General features: G+C 39.7%; 1 long non-coding RNA gene across 1 annotated transcript in view; it reads left to right on the top strand.

Annotated features, from left to right (window-relative positions):
* The first annotated feature begins 8,551 nt into the window (after positions 1–8,551).
* LOC147824861 (uncharacterized) overlaps positions 8,552–16,778 on the top strand; it is a 58,013-nt gene continuing 49,786 nt past the window's right edge. The window contains exon 1 of the long non-coding RNA XR_015441718.1: positions 8,552–9,045. This is a non-coding gene — a long non-coding RNA (uncharacterized LOC147824861). The remainder of the gene's footprint in view (positions 9,046–16,778) is intronic.

Raw genomic sequence — 16,778 nt, 5'->3', positions numbered from 1 at the left:
CAGAAAAGCACCATTTATTCTTTTCAAACTCCTAAATTTATATTTCACTTGAGTGTGAGTGTGTGTGTGTGCATGCACGTGTATGCGTGTGCATGCTTTAGCCTGTTATTAGCAGTCCCTAGAAAGTAGAACGGAAAGGTTCCAGCGAGCCCAATTCCCCACTAGGCTCCTATAGTGATTTGAAGTGACCTCTGTGCACCTCCCAGTGTATGTTTCAGACCACTCCACATTCGTAGAACCATTTGCAAAACATAGAAGTTTGTATTTCTAATGTCACTAGTGGGACTTATCCTTTTACTTGGAATCAGCATGTTGACATTTTTGGTTCCCTAGTCATTGACTACTAATGCAAACAAGCAAGCTCCTGAAAACAGTCCCTGAGCCACCCTGCTGGAACTTCTTTCAAGCTGTAGAAGACATCTCACTGTGTCTCTTTCTGAGCTGTTTAGGTCTCCGAAACTCATCACAGCTTGACTTCTTTCTGCAAGCACTGCACTTGGATATGAAGTCCTATCAGATGAATTCCTTTGGTGGGTCCAGAATCCAGTGAGTTTCCTGGCCGAGCATGTAACATTATCTGCAGGGAACTTTCACACGTTCATTAGGCAAGACCTTCCTATAAATCTAGCAGTCAGCTTTTCAAGGTGCTCTTTAGCTAGAGCCCACTGCAAAATGTTCGGGACTTCCTTTCACACCTGATTTCTTTCCAGAGACCATGAACTCAGCAACTGGTGAATCCACACTTGAAAAGTAATTTAATGTCACCATTCAATTGATTGTCAGCTACAAAGTCTGAAATTTTTCCAGGGGCATCTCAGAATGTCTCACTCTTATTCATTATCAGCAGGCATTAATGTCCTGGGAAGGCTGTGCTTTGGACGAAAGGCTGTCATGGGACTCAGTCTTAGCTTTGCAGCTGGAGTCTCTGGGACAGTATATTTACTTTTTGTCATGCAGCTTTTGTCATCAATATAGCAGTATGTGCTACATTTGGCATAGACATAGAATTATCAAGAGAACTAAAGAGCATACATCAGGAATCCAGCAATACTCTTTCATTAAAAAAATAAAGCATAGAGGCTGGGGATTTAGCTCAGTGGTTTGCCGCCTGCTGCGCAGGTGCAAGACCTGAGTTCGATCCCCCATACTGAAAAAAAAAAAAAAAAAGCCTAAATCTGTGGAATACATTGTTGAAGAAAGTTTTGTTTTAAATAAGCAAACCTCTTCAAGATCTGTTGTATTGCTTTCATTGTCTTAGCATGTGGCTTTGTGAGATTCCCCTAAAATAAGGAACCTCCTCTTTTTTATTACCATAAACTTTGAAGTCACAGAAATCTTGCACTGGGAATAGTAGGGCCAAATTCTTGGGATGATAGCGATTTTTACAATTATACCTAAAAAGAGCACAACTGAATTAATGACTCTCATTTAAAATAATCAGGGCCGGGGATTTAGCTCAGTGGTTTCGCTGCCTGCTGCACAAGCACAAGGACCCGAGTTCGATCCCTGGTACCAATAAATAAATAAATAAATAAATAAAAAGTAAAATAAAATAATTAATCTTTCCTTATTTTAAATCTGGATATCATGGCCAGGTTTTATTTCTACTATTTTACATACCACTTTCTTCTTTCCAGTATCTTTGGCATGCTAAAAATAGTCTTACCTTAAACTCAAACTGGCCTCTGATGTTTTTCTTTATATTCTACAATCTCTTCACTGCTCTAATTCTCTACCATGTCAGAATGTTACAGAGAAGGCATTTTGTTTATTTGAACTAAGCCAATGACCTTTGCAAACATTCTCATCATGAGCTGGGTATTACACAGAGTACCTTCTGTGCATAATGAACAAATAGGATCACATTGCTAGGCCTCATGGGATATAACTACATTTCCTCTCAGATCGTCAAGGTTTTAAGGAGATGTTCTGCAGAGCAGATAATGTTGACATGATATTATGGAGACACATCGTGACAGGGTAGCATTCTGTCACAATGGTGATGTATGAACTTCAGAAGATTTGGATCCCAAGTTTGGACACACTGCCAAGAATGTGGATTCCTTTTTAAAGCATCCAGATGTCTTATGTCTGTAGAACTGGGCTTTTGGAAATTGTTTATTTGTTGGTTTATGTCAGGACAAGAGAGAGGACATTGCCTTCTTGAACCTAATTCAAGTCACTTCCAGAGTCTGAGAAACATACCATACCTTCAGATATCTATTTTTATCCTTTAATATTTTAAGTTGAACTTTTGTTTATTATATCAAGCCTAGACTTTTTAAAAACATACACGCACACACACACATAATTTATTTTATGAAAAGTCAAAATGTTCAAAGTTATTGCACAAAAATTAGGGTGTGGGGTGGAAGAATAGGGATTATTAGAAACCAACTTTTTATAATCTTGATGTATTCACACAAATACCAACAGGAAATGAAGCAGGACCTGTATGACCTTAGTCCATATGTGCCTGCATGTGTCCTGTGCTCCCTCCATTATCTACCTTTCATACGCCACCTCTCTATGCAGAGTCTAGTCACGACCATCAGTGGTGGAAACTGGATTACTGAGGTTCGAGTTCATTACTCTTGAATTCATTTTTACATTCATTTATCTAAAACAGGACACTGAGGGTTTGGATTCTATCAGAAGATCTTGAATCACTCACTCATGTTCCTTACTGAAAAAATTTGACCATCTCTTTGTCCTAAATAGAGGGACTAGAGATTCTCTCTGATGATTCTGGTCATTTAGGAGAAAAGATTGTTGACTGCTTTGTTCACTGTTCTGTCCCCAACTCCTAGAAAAACACAGGACCTCTGCTAGTTGCTCCTTTCCTAAAAGAGCAACTAGATTTTTCAGGCCAATATTATTAATGGTCTCCATTTGGAGTATAAAATTAGATCCACATTATCCTAATCAGATATTTTGTATTGTTTTTTATTTGTTCAGATGAATGATAGGCTTTCTCACAGGCTGAGATGGTTTGATCTTAATGAGAAAAGTCTTGTACTTTAAGCTTGTGGCAGAAGTGAGGATGTACATCTGTCACAAGATTCCTGGGTTAGACCATGACTTGATATTCACCTTCTTTCACATTCTGGAATTTGTTCAAACATTCACAGTGAGTGCTTTTTCAAATAGTTTAAGCATTTATTATTTTTATAATCCTAAATCCTGCTCTTCACTTTTATGAATTGGTCATTAAACATAAGAAGTTATATAAACTTTAATGAACACATGAAGATTTTCTCATACACACATTTAAAAGGTTAAAGAATATGTACAGGTTACCTTAAACATGCACTGTTCACATCCCAGACTAACCAAATGATTGGGTTAGAGCAATGCCAGAGCAACTCAGACAACCAATTGAGAGCTTGGAACAGAAGAGGGCGGCCCTATAATACTGCACTCTACTTAGGTCTAACATAGGGTGTTAACCCTGTTTTGCTTCTTTCTTGCCTGTGATATCCTCCTCATTACACAGTCTCCTAGAAGGAGAAATAATTCAGAAGCTTTAAAAGTCACACTTAGGTAATTGCTAAAGAAGGTTAACAAAAACTAGAAGAGATCTTAAGAGTCACCTGGCTAAGCTTTTTACCTTATACACTATTTTGGACTAAAAGAGAAAGAAATAATGAGATAACTGTCTTCTACAGATAAACTTTACATAAACAATGCACAACACACTCAAGGGACAATTGCAAGAAATACATGTGGACAATCTTCGGGCTCCTCACTTAGTGGCACTTTATTCTGTCCTTTCATCAATATTGTGTAGTTAAGTTGAACTCACTTTATTTTTATATACACCAGTCAGCTGCTTTCTTCATGAAGATTAAATGAGATGATGCATATAAAAATGTGACCTAAACTATAATGATCCCCACAAGAGTTAGGAATTGTCAGAGCCCATGAATTTATAAAAAACTCCTCATTCTTGTAGATCTATAGACATTGAGCCAGCCGCATAAGGCCACTGTACAATCTCGGTGACATCTTCGAGAGAAAGGGAGGGCAGCAAGAAGAGCAAATTGGGGAAAATGTTGTTAGTTCTTTGGAAATTTTACTCCTTTGCCAAATCAAAGAATAATGAATCTCTTGCTGGCTTCTTTGCATTCCAGGACTTAGAAGTCAAGGATCCAACTGAATGGATCTGTACCTGGAAGCAGGGAGGAGGGGAAAGCTTGTCCTTCTCCGAGGGGATGTTAGATTTTGGAGAGAAAATCAGAGGATCCTGGTGAGGGAAGCCATCTCTGGAGCTTGAAGCTAAATATAGGTTTCCCTGAGTCTGAGTCAGTGCCCAATAACTAGTAGTATCTACAGCAGAATGCACCAGTGGCTTCTGAGAGAATCTGAACAGGGAAGCAAATGCAGGTCATGTTAGGAACATGGGAAACTAAGGTTGGGTAGAGATGAAAAGAGAAAACCCTTTTAGGGTTCTCATCATTTGGCAGGGCATTTAGCCTTCTGAAGGTATACAATAGTGTTCTAGATCCTGCTAGAATATTAATAATCTGGGAAGCTCTTCAAATTAAATTGTCTTGCTCACCACCACTCAAGACCAACTGAACCCAATCCTTTAGTAGCTGGAACTTGGGTTTCTATTTTTTTAAGTTTACTAAGTGATCTAATTCTATTCAAGGTTAAGAATCATTTACTTGAGAATTGTAAGATTAAAATTTGCAAAGGGCTGCAAGTCAAGCACATTTTCTAGCATAACTCAGTTGTCAATTATCTAACATGATACATGGACTCCTGCCAAAGGGCATTTATTATCAGGATTCAAACAGTGCATGCTGACACCATCCAGGTGAGTCCTGTAAAGTAAGCACTTGCTACTGATGCTTCCTGGCCTTTTCCACATTAGCAATGAAGAAGTATCATGTGAGGGACTCAGTCTTGTCAGTCTCATGGGGCTCATGCGGTAAACCTCATCTCTGCATTATACAAAGGAACCTCAAAAGAAGCCTCCTCCTGGTTCTTCATAACTCCCATCTCTCCCTCATTGTGTGTGTATGTGTGTGTTGGGGCTACCTCCTTTTGTAACTAGCCAGTGTGTTGAACTCTCACACTGACTGCTATAAATGGCTGTTGGACTTATATACAGCTCACTGATGCTCTCTCTTGAGGCTAAAGGATGATAAAATTTGTATGCAGGCTGGCGCTGGAATTATACTAGAATACTGCAGAGAAAATCTCCATAGCTTTGGTGAACATAAGGATAACTGTTCCAAGTATAGACTGGGTAGTTCCAAAGTGATCCAGAATGTAGGTGATAATACTGTAGAAGGCAAGGAGGCCTATTGAGGATTCCAACAATCTCGATGATAGTCAATTTGCCGTGGTTTCATCTTTCCTTGCACCTTGTAGGATCTCTGCCCAGTCCCAAAGGTCATGAAAGAGACCAGTTAGAGAAAAATGGGCCAGAACCTGGGGTATAGACAGAGTTGAAAGCTGGTTTTTAAAAGTGTAGACTGGCAGGAAGGCCTAAGATGATGGACTGATGGATATCCAAGCAACAGGGCAAAATAAGGTTTCAAAGCTCGCTTGCAATAGGTATGCAGAAAGGTACAAAATGGGAGTCGTCTTGTATGGTACATACAGCAGAAAAGGTGAAATGCTAGTCTTCAACTCTACAGTGATGGGAGAGCGTGTCAGGCTACCGGTGTAGGTGCTCTCAGGTGTTTAGAACAGGGATACCATGCTGGGAAACAAGGGGTTGAGTTGTAGGTGGGTGGCATCAGATAAAGTGCATTCAGATGATCTAGGATTTAGGGCTTCTCCAGTGGCATAACCAGAACCCAACCTCTAGGAATGGGAGTGGAGTTGCCCAGCAGCCCAAAGGGACTTCATGCTTGGCTGATGAAATGCTAGTTGGTAGCTCCCTGAAATCCCTTCTGGAAGTCAGGGTAATTGCCAGGCATTTCGGGGCTGGATCTTTATGTTGTGGTTAAGTGGTTCCATCTTCCTGTGGATGCAGGAAACCAAAGAGGTCATCACAGTATTTTTTAAAAATTTCAATTTTAGTTTCTTCCCCCAGCTACAGCATTGTTACACAGACATATTCCAAAAGCAAAGAAAGAGAGCAAATAAAGTAGTTCAAGTCAAAAGCAGTTAGGAGCTACTGTACTATGGCCAAAATGACTTAGCTTTAATGACCAAAAATTATTTAATACAGAGAATAACCAAGTGCATTTGATGTGTTTTATGCCCTAGAGTATCTGCTATTATATGACATATACAGTATACCAAAGTGCATACAAGAAAACAATAATTACTGTAGAGGTGTTTAATGATAAACTATTTTTAAATCAAAAATACTACTATCCCCATTCTCATGTAAAGTATACACTTATTTAAAATTAATTTTTCTTTCAGTCTTTGTAAGACTTCTCTTTTACTTTAAAATAACAAGTATTAAATATTTGGAAAATACCTTGCTCCTATGTAATATCTGACATTCACACCATACACACACACAACAATGAAGCTTGAAGAGCGTAATGTTAACCAACATATCGCTGAGTTAGCAGCTAAGTAACCAGCTACATGCACACCCCTTTTGTATCATTAAGTAGTATGCATTCTTAAAGTGATAATGGAACTAAATGTGGAGAGAACGGGCCCTTCAGTTTCAATTTATTTGTTTCACAATCACAGCCTCAAACTGAAGGGAAAATTATGCTGCAGTTTGATAAATAAAGCCCTATACATTGAAACACAAAATGCGAAATGAAAACTTTAAGAACTTCAAATAATCAAGGACCTTAGATTAATTCCATCCGTCGTTGCGAGTTTTTTGTTGTTGCGAATTTGCTGGAGAATTTAGTATGAAAGCACTCTAACTAGTGTCTGATTATATCAGTGTCTCTATTTCCTTTTAGAACACACATCTGTTGTTGTGGGGGTGTACAGAGGGGAGAGTGTGGTTGTGGTTATTATGGAAATACAGCACAACCAAATACTTTAAAGCAGATGAGGAGAAACCGACCAACAGTTGGCTCACAAATGTTGCTAACTTTTTGCACACCCGAGCTCAAAGCCAGCATCCATGGCAAGCCTGGTGGCCTCGGTTTTATCTGTTTCAAACCCTAGATTGCTCTTGTTAGTTAACTGACTGGAGATTGTTTTCCCCTGTCTCCTCCCTCTCTCTTTTTAATTGTTGTTACTCTGTTTTGCCTGAAAGCTGCAGTATCTCACTGTTCATTATTCCCTGTTCAGTCAAATCCTGTCCAAAATTAACTCCTTGTGTGCTGAACTGCTTCTCCAGCTTTTGGTTTGCAAGAGTCACAAACGGGCCTCACTGGACCACTTTCAAAATGTTTGCATATATATGTTATATAGATAACTCTTTTAATCAACTCAATGTTGATTTTATTGGACTGTCTTCCATTGATATTGAAATTTTCTAACCAGAAACATTTCCAATTATTCACAAGAAATTGTTCTAAAATCTTTAAGTTCCACCACATTTTAATACTCTATTAGGAAGACTGAGATCTCTATTGACTTGATTTCCTTTTTTCTATATTAGTTTTGAATTTCTAAAGGAGCCTTCCGAGGCTCCAAACTAAAGCTGTAAGATGGGGGGGGGGGGCAACAGTCCATACTGCTGGGATATTAGGTTTTCATATCAGCATCAGAGTTCAGAGTATTCAACTTGAATTAAGGGCAGCCATCAGAAAAACCATAGAACTGGGAAAGCTGCTTTTATAAATTAATGATTATTTGCAGTGCGCAGTAGAGTGGCTGTTTGTACCACATTTTATTGTGATGTTTTATTCTTATTCAGTGCAACAGTAATTGGGTCTTAAACATGATAAAGTATCTTAAAGGCTACATTGGTTGTGGAGCTGCCTAGAGCAGGTTTTTAACACTAGTTAAAGAAGGTTAATCAAAGCTAATGAATCTGTTTTATCCATTACCATGAGTTTATAAAAAAAAAATATGTTCCAGTAGATGACAGAACCAAAATCCGGACTGTTCAGCTGTGAACACAAATAAATACATTTTCAGCATAATAATTCTCCAAGCCCCTTTGATGGCCCTGGGTTCGTGGATGGCCAATACCTGCAAACTCTGTGGTTTTCATATCTCTCAGTTGCTCCTTCTTCTTCCATTAAAAAATACGAGCTTATGAAAATACAGGGGTGGAAAAGCAAGCCCACACTACAGCCGGCAGCGTGAGAATATCAAGAGACTGTTGCATTCAGAAGTTCAGAATAGCTCTGCTCTTTATGAAAGAATATGAGGAGCCCCCTAATAAGGCCAATTCATTAGAACAAGCGTTTGTTATTAAATCACACCACGCCGGGCCACAGGCGTCCGAGCCAGCCAGCGCGGCAATTAAAGTCGCCTCTCTTCCAAACCCGGTCTGCCCACCAAACTCACCCACGACTTCTATTTTTTTTTTTTTTTAATTAGAAATGAGATTGAAAAATTCAAGTTTATAATTTCAGGCAGTAGAGGAGCAGTACATCTCTAGCTACAACACTGAAGATCATTTTGTACCCTTTGAGGATAATTTAAAAGAAATCAAATCCTTCAGGTCCTTTCTCAAGGGTGCGGGGCAAACAGCGTGGCTGGAATACACCTTGCTGTCTTGTGTTTGAAAAAAAGTCTGAAGGCGAGATCAGGGAATCATCCTCGGGATCCCCGAATTCACAGTGGTGGAGGGCTTCTCCTGGCAATCCCAGCCCTCCCAGAAACCACACAGAGTCTGGCCAACGTCTTTCGCCAAGCCCTTTGGTGCTCTGGTGCTTTGGGATGAGATTCACAGCGACGGTGGCTGGCAGGGAAAGCACGCTGCCAGAGGAAACAGAAAGAAGGGGCTAGGATGCGGCTGTGGCTTTCCCTCCCGCTCTCTTTAAAACCCAAGTAACATTTGTACTTTGGGGGAAGGGTGTGAAGAAAGGGATCCATACAGATAGAAAGCAAAGCAAGACCCAAAACACCAGAGGGAGAAAAAAACAAGAAGAAGAAGAAGCCGGAGGACGAAGTGGAGCCTTGGTCTGGAGAAGGCCTGCATCACAGGTTTCAAAAGCATTTTTTTTTTTCAGTTTCACAAGCCACAACCCCCTTGATGAAAACTAGTTGCGAAATTCAGTGCCTGTTAGGCCTCAGCTAATTAGAAAAAATGGGCTTTTTTTTCTTTTCCTTTCTTTCTTTAGCACCTTTTCTTTCAAGCATTTAGTCTCAGGAGGGGGATCCAGGCTCTTGGCTGGGCTGTTTTGAAAACACGCCTTTGAATGCCTTTCCCTAATTCACGCCTTTTGTTTTTCAGCTTTTGTGTTTGCCAGTTTGACCATATAACGTTATACATCTGGTGTATAGCTTGTTGGGGCTTTTTTCTCCCAGGGATCCTATGCATTCCCTATAGGACCCTCCTGAGCTTCAATTTGAGCGATCGTGTAACATAAAGGGGCGAAGGAGAGCCCAGGAGCTGGGGTAGGGTGGTGGGGGCCAGAGAGGGAGGAGGCCTGGGGGAGACAGAGGGAGAAATGAGTGAAACGTAAAAAAAAAAAGTTGAAAAGAATTCTTTTGCTCTCTTCTTTTCTTCTCACTGTTGCGACTGGACCCTGAGTCAGCCGGCGACAAGGCCTTGGTGGGAAAATGACGGGCCACAGAATAGATAACTCATTGGAATTCTGGCAACATATTCGTAAATAAAACACAAGTGAGGGGGCGGACTGGGGGAGGGCTGGTGTTCCTGGGTAAGCAGAGCTGCTCAGGGCTGGGAGGACATTTCAGGGCCGTCTCCCGACTGCCTCGTGCAGGGAAAATCTAAGATGGTCAAAGGGAAGGAATTCGGACTTTCTGCTCAGACTTGCTAGGCCGAGCTCTTGCAGCTGGAGGAGGTGTTTATTATTGCAGCGAGGACGATCCTGCCGCAGCCACTGTGCAGTCTGGAGAGAGCTGGAATTGTCTGTCATGTTCCTTCAGAATGTGCATGGTGTGTGCTTCCGAAAGGGGTTTCAAGTCCAAACAGGAGCATACCTGGGCATGGTGGTTTTGTTTTGTTTTGTTTTGTTTGCTTTCCAAGTCCTGAAGAAGTGATGGTCCCCAGATTTAGTTTGTATTTATCTTTCCCAACCTTCACCTTCCATGTACAGCTTTGTCAAAGTAGCTCGAATACTTCTGGCAATTATGGTCTTTTCTGTAGGTTTCCTGATGTTAAAAGCGCCCAGGTTTCTCTGATTTTGCTATCAGTGCACAGAAATGCACTGGACAAGCTCTCATCTTGATTTCCCCATCTGCAAAATGGACATAGCATAACACTGAAGTCACAGTTCTTAGTCCTCATATACCCAAAGTCCACTTCACAGTGGGTTTATTTCATATATGTAGTTAACATATACTACATATGTATATATATATATATATATATATATATATATATGGCCCATTATAAATATGTAGTGCATATTTTGGTGGTTGCGACTGTGTACGTCATCCAACTGCTCTAGAATCATTCTGCAGGCTTGATTTTGATTAAAATAAAACCTAGAATAAATAGAAAGACAATATGTTTGTAGCAGTTGTTTTGAGCTAATACCAGCAGCTTTTTCTTTGCTTTACTGCTGAACAATTTCAAAGGCAATACCAGGCATGAAAGCAAAACAAACTCATTTCTGTGCAAAGCGTATGAGTTATTTGTGTTTCCCTGAATTCAGGGAGCAGAGGGTGGGGGTGGGTAGGAGTTTGTTTTAAATACAGAAATGGGGAAAACAACAAACTCGGCAGAATCTTGGAAGGTTCTGCAGCTTGTAGTGCAGAGTTTATTACAGATGTGATATAACTTGCGAGTATAATTTTAAAAAATAGCTCAAGAATACACTGTGAGAATTCCTACTGAAAATACCATTTCCCCCAATATATTTGTAAGGAAGGTTACCAGCTGATTAACCCCTTGATAAGTTTCTCCAGGTGGAAATCTATAGCCCTGTCTGTCCCTAATCAATCCAGCCACCTGACCAATAATGTGAATCCAAGGGTTAAGACAATTAAATTAGCAAATGTTTGGAAGGAAATGGTAAAATCGTTGTGTGTGTGTGTGTGTGTGTGTGTGTTAAAGATGTTTAACTAATATATTTTGCTTTACCAATCATATGTAATTACACAATAAGCTAATTTTAAGAATCTGCTTGTTTTTTTCTTTTTATCCTGAACATTAATGAGACCAGAAAGAAATGTCTGCTATTCTACATTGGGATTCATTCCCTTGGAAAAGCAACTTACCTCCGGGATACATTTTGCTTCACAGAAAAAGATTATTTATTTACTCTGAATTCCTTTCCTTGCAAGATTGTTGCCCACATTTTTGTTTTTGTTTAAACTGGTCTCAGAACTTGGACAAGTAAGATCATCCTCAAATGAAACCAAAACAAAACTCTGAGGACTTGGGTTAAAATTCTTAAATGAATTGTTTAGCTTCAAAATGTAAAACTGTCCCCACAAGAATGTCACAAAATGTAAGCACAGAAAGATCCTTATGTTATTTGAAAACATTCTCCATATAACACCCAAAGAATACAAAATGAGTGGCCATCTTTATGTATACCACAATGTCGGTATGTATTATATTTTCAAGTGTGCTTAACAAACTAATACCAATTTCTAAAAGATTTCTTAGTGGAGTTGAAACTTCTAACCCACCCACCTCCTTTCTGAGGTCATCAATCTAGATCCAAAGAAAAGTGTTCTTTATGTTTTTGTGAAAACTAGCTCTCTTTCTTATTGTGAAAGCAGCTAAAATTAGAGATAAACTCAGGGGCAGGCAGCAGTAACAAAGTAAGAAAGAAAAATTTCAGTTCCCCACTTAAAAAAAATAACATTCTGTTGATTGATAAACACCCTTTCCATTTTAGCTATTAACAACTCTTACAGAACCAGGGACTGCCAATAACAAACTGATTTCTAATGTCCCCAAGGTAATAATAATCCACTAATTTGACTGTTTCCCAGCTGGCCCTCTCTAGCAGTTTCTATTTGATTTTTACAGCAGGGAAGACTTATCTTTCTTCGGAAAGAAAAAAAAAGGGGCCCAGTAAAGTTAAGAAGGAGCACAGAGAGAAAACACATGGAAATTTAATGTGAAAGTTTCTTGTTGCAATAAAGCTGTTAGGTTTGGCATGAAGACTGTTATCAGATGGTTCCTTTGACATTACTTGAGCCATTCAGTAAGTAAGACAAGCCTGAAGGATTAGGTTGTCAACTTCAGCCTGTCATCTTTGGGGAAAGAAAAAAGTTGCTTTTCTTTTTTCTTTTCCCTTCTTTCTTTCTTTTTTTTTTTTTTTTCCTGGTTATATCTTCCCCACCAGCTTAAAGCTTTGAGGCTGCAGAAGAGGTAGTTAATATGAGACAAACCCAGACCCACATGGATCACAAAAATTTAGCTTTTAAAGACAAGTGAGCCGAGCAGGCTGCAAGGCTAATCACCCTGTGTGAGTATGAATTTATCTAAAGAGGATTTCATGTGGAACCCCCGGAGCCGGCCGCCAAATGGATGACTGCACAGTTTAAGAAAGTTAGTGGGACTTCTCCCAGTCACCTGTCAGGATGCATAAAAGGACTGGAACGCGCTGCCTTGAGCAAACAATATTTAGCTGTCTACGGATACCATAAGGCCCAAGACTTTGCTTTGTTGGTGCTGACAGGAAATATTGATATGTATCAAGTGACACTCCTGATGGAGAAAGGAGGATGTGGCTCCTGTTGGCACTATCTTTATTTGCAAAACAGTTTTATGCTATGCTTCCAACAAGGTGGGGGACAGGGAAAATGTCAAAACCAGCTTCTCCCTGGGGGCTTGTTCAGCTTTCCTGGGACCATCATTTCATGAATGAAAGCATTGATCTAAAATCACCTATTTTCAGGGGAAGAAAAAGTAATTGGAATTGGAATTCACAAACTTTCCACATGTCCAGCTGACAGACCCTGCCCATAAACCCCAAAATATCCAAGAAGTTTATTAACCGAGGAAATCTGCCAGGGATTATGTTTAGGTGAGGTTTTATTTTTTTCATTTTTTAGAATATTCTAAACTGTTATAAAATTATCTAGCTATGGATCTTAAAATGCAAATGGAAGTATCTGGCTATCCAGTCTAAAAATAGACTCCAGGTGTTAAAACTATTTTTGTTAAAGATAATGTTGGTTATAATCCTCTTGACTCATTCTTGCTAGTGTTTTAACTGCATGGAAAAAATCATAATGTCTCATCTTGGGAAAATTTGACTGGGAACACTGGGTTTTGTGTTGAAGTTACCATAGAATAAGGGTTGAATTGGAAGGTTTCATTTAAAAGAAAAAACACAAGCCACCCTTCTTTATCAGAATACTCTAAACGTTTTCCATCAGCAGTGTTGTGCCCGAGGTGAAAACCTTGAAGATGCTGGGGGTGGCGGTGTTAATGAAATACCCTTTGGCATGAAGCAGCATTCCCAGAATCCTGATTGTAGTACTAGAAAGGAAAGTGATTTTTTTTTTCCATAGCACAATAAACAAGGGGAACTGAAGAAAAGAACCTGCTTGGTCTGTGAAGAAGATCGCTTCCAGTTAAACAAAGAAATTTAGGGTCGTCTGCTTTTCATGAAAATCACATACATATGGCCTTTGAAATTTGTCACTGAAGATAGTTTTGCTCTGAGGTAAAATTCACCAGTTTATAGCTTTTCAGCTGCAAATCTCTGGCTTTTTTTCTTTTCTCTTGGCCTGCAGCCCAATATGAATGTATGATCACTAGCACAATAGTTAAACATCTGAGTCTTTTTGAAGTGCCTTCAATGTTACAGTGATGTGATGGTTGATTGCCTAGCGGTTTAGAAAAGAACTTTCTTCTGCCCCCTAGTGGTAGAGATTAAAGTTTGATGACTACTTCATTTTTAATGCCTTCAAACAAACAAACAAGCTTGCTCCTATTTTGAGGACATAATGGAGTGTGGCAATTACTAACAAGTTTCTTCATAATCAATAAAGTATATATTTTTATTTAGCTAGTTTAAGAGCTGGGGTATTGCTATATTGTCCAAACTGGCTCTGAATTCTTGAGTCAACCCGCCCGTGTAACTGCCACCACACCGGCCAAGTGTGTATTTGAAACAGGAACATTTCCACACTGAACGGGCTGTTTTGTAAGTTGGGACATCATTTTTTGCGTGTTTTACACACTCGCTGTGCTTTGCTAAACAATATATACAGCTACTATAAACAGACATTTTTCTCTAAGGCAGCATTGCTCCCGGGAAAATTCTGGAACTACTTAACAGAAGCTGTTAACCAAGAAGTGTATTGTGTTGCCAAAATTATTAAAATAAACACACATGTTCAATGAAAGCATTGCATAGATACCCTTAGGTATTGTGCAACTTTCTATCTCTTCTCAGACTACTATTTTTGTACACAAGACAATAAAAACAATTTGCCCTAATTATAGCACTGGTTGCTGCACAGGTCACCGTCCTTTTGTACTGAAGTTCATAAAGCAAGCCACGGACAGCCTAGGTGAAGAATGGGTTTGTGGTGTTGACACGATTTTGCTGTGGGAAACGATCACGTACAGCCGCCCCCCCCCCCATTGACTACAAAGTGGAAGGGATCTGTTTGAACTTTTATCCTGTCCTGTATTTTGGTTTGTTTATTTGTTTTTCATCTTTAATGCAGAACTCATATCCTGCATGAAAGGACATGAAATTTGAACATTACGCGGGGAATACAGGTACCAACCAAGGGGCATGTGCTTAGATCTTTCGCGAGGCAAATTCCAGAGTGGAAGAAGAGGAGGGAGTTGAAGGGGAGCAGGAGGGCCTGGAGAGAGTGGGTCGGACAGCTGTGCCGTGGGTAACGCGTCAGGCTGCCTCTGTGCCCCTACTGCGTGGCTGATGTCGGAATGCAGGGAAGACGCCAGTTTATTGAATAAGGAGCCATGGAAATTCCAGCTATCAACATGTGATCACTCCTTGGGCCAAGGAATGGTTTCCTCTGTAGCCATATTTGATTTCTGGGTCCCGTTTTACATTTCCCTGAGCACTTCCAGCCACCAGGTTGGCTCTGGGGAGTCTCTGGATGCGCCCCAGCCCCCAGACTGGTCCTTCAGGCTTGGTGCCTGGCTTGGACACTGAAATGATGTGACCAAGTACTTATTCAAGAAGAATGTTAGGGTTATAGTGACCATAAGTAATCAATAGTATTTTTTTAATGCTTGCTATTGTTGATTTATTTCAACTTAAAAGGCAAATGCTTTACTCCAAAAGAATAGTCTCAGAGAATATGAATATACACTAGACAGCTTTTCTTATTGGGCAGCATGTCAACTGGGCTGTAAACACATCAGTTCCATGGGTTTCTTTAAAATTGCTCTGGGGAACCACATTATCCACACAGGGACAAAAATACATCCACTTCTTTTCTTCTGGTCTTGTTCTCTAACTCCAACCTATGAGAAAGGTCTCTGGCATTTGGAAAAGTCTAAGTGGGGTTCTGAGATGCTCCCTGCAAACTGGAACTGGCGGAGGGATGGGGTAGAGAAAAGGATTCTTTGAATAAGACCAATGGCAAAGCATCTTGAGTCTCATGGCAGTTTAATGAAAGGAAAAACTTTTCATCTTTGTTCACACAGTCAAAAACTGTTTAGATCTGAGAGATGTCAGTTGGCAATCATTTTGTACCATAGAAAATATAGAACTTTTTTTGTGCGCGTGGCAGGCCTGCAGCCTTTCTTTCTCCTTAGGACAGAATTCAGCTATGTGAAAGCAACTCTCAATGCTATAACTGGCTGGGATGGTGGCTCATGCCTGTAATCCCAGCATTTCAGGAGGCTGAGGCAGGAAGATTCCATATTTGGGACCAGTCTGGACAATTTAAGTACTTAATGAGACTGCATCTCAAAATATAAAAGGGTTTGGGAGATAGCTCAGTGCAAATGCTCTGGGTTCAATCACCAGTACCACAAAAGAAAAAAAAAAATACATGTAACCCTACAACCTTAAAACTCTAGGGCCTCCGTCTAACTGGTGTCATGACACGGTAACCCCTGTAACTCTAGCTGGGTACAGTTAAGTGAGACTTTGATAACTTTCTTTAGCTTTCCTCTCCTCTCCTCCCTCCCTTCCTCTCCCTTCCTTCCTTCCTTCCTTCCTTCTTTCCTCTCCTCCCCTTCCTTTTTCCTTCTCTTTTTCTTCTTCTGTGTGTATCACAAATTTCTGGATTATACATGTATTTCCCTATAAGCTCTTCATTGTAACTCCATGATTCCCACAAGGCACTTCCTAGAACTACATCACTGGACATGTAGTTGGAATGCAAAATATATAGATACAATCATAGTCATTTTAAATCCCCAATAATTTGCAAATAAAAAAATCAACTCTAACTTACAAATAATTTGGTGACATTAAGGTATACAGTTTTCCCTCATTGATATCTTTGGGACATTTATTTTAGAATACCTTCAGATACAAAAATCTGAAGATGTTCAAGTTTCTTATATAGAGTGGCACAGTATTAGAGATAACTACTACTTATATCCCTCTGTATACTTTAAATTATCTCTAGATTACTTATAATACCTAATGTGATGTAAGCACTATGTAAATAGTTGTTATACTGTATTGTTTAGGGAGTGAAGGCAAAATAATCTGTATTTGTTCTGCACAGATGCAAAATTTTCCGAACATCTTCAGTTTGATTTAGTTGAATCTGCAGATTTAGAATATGCAGAGGTAGAGGGCCAACTGTATTGATTTTAAAAGTCATAATGAGAGGTCACA

This window comes from Heterocephalus glaber, unplaced genomic scaffold (genome assembly GCF_053883595.1).
Source record: "Heterocephalus glaber isolate CG9 unplaced genomic scaffold, H.glaber_assembly_v1.0 deba00001531, whole genome shotgun sequence".
In the NCBI taxonomy this organism is placed as follows: Eukaryota; Metazoa; Chordata; class Mammalia; order Rodentia; family Bathyergidae; genus Heterocephalus; species Heterocephalus glaber.
The sequence above is the reverse complement of the archived record's forward strand: the minus strand, read 5'-3'. Positions and strand labels throughout refer to the sequence as shown.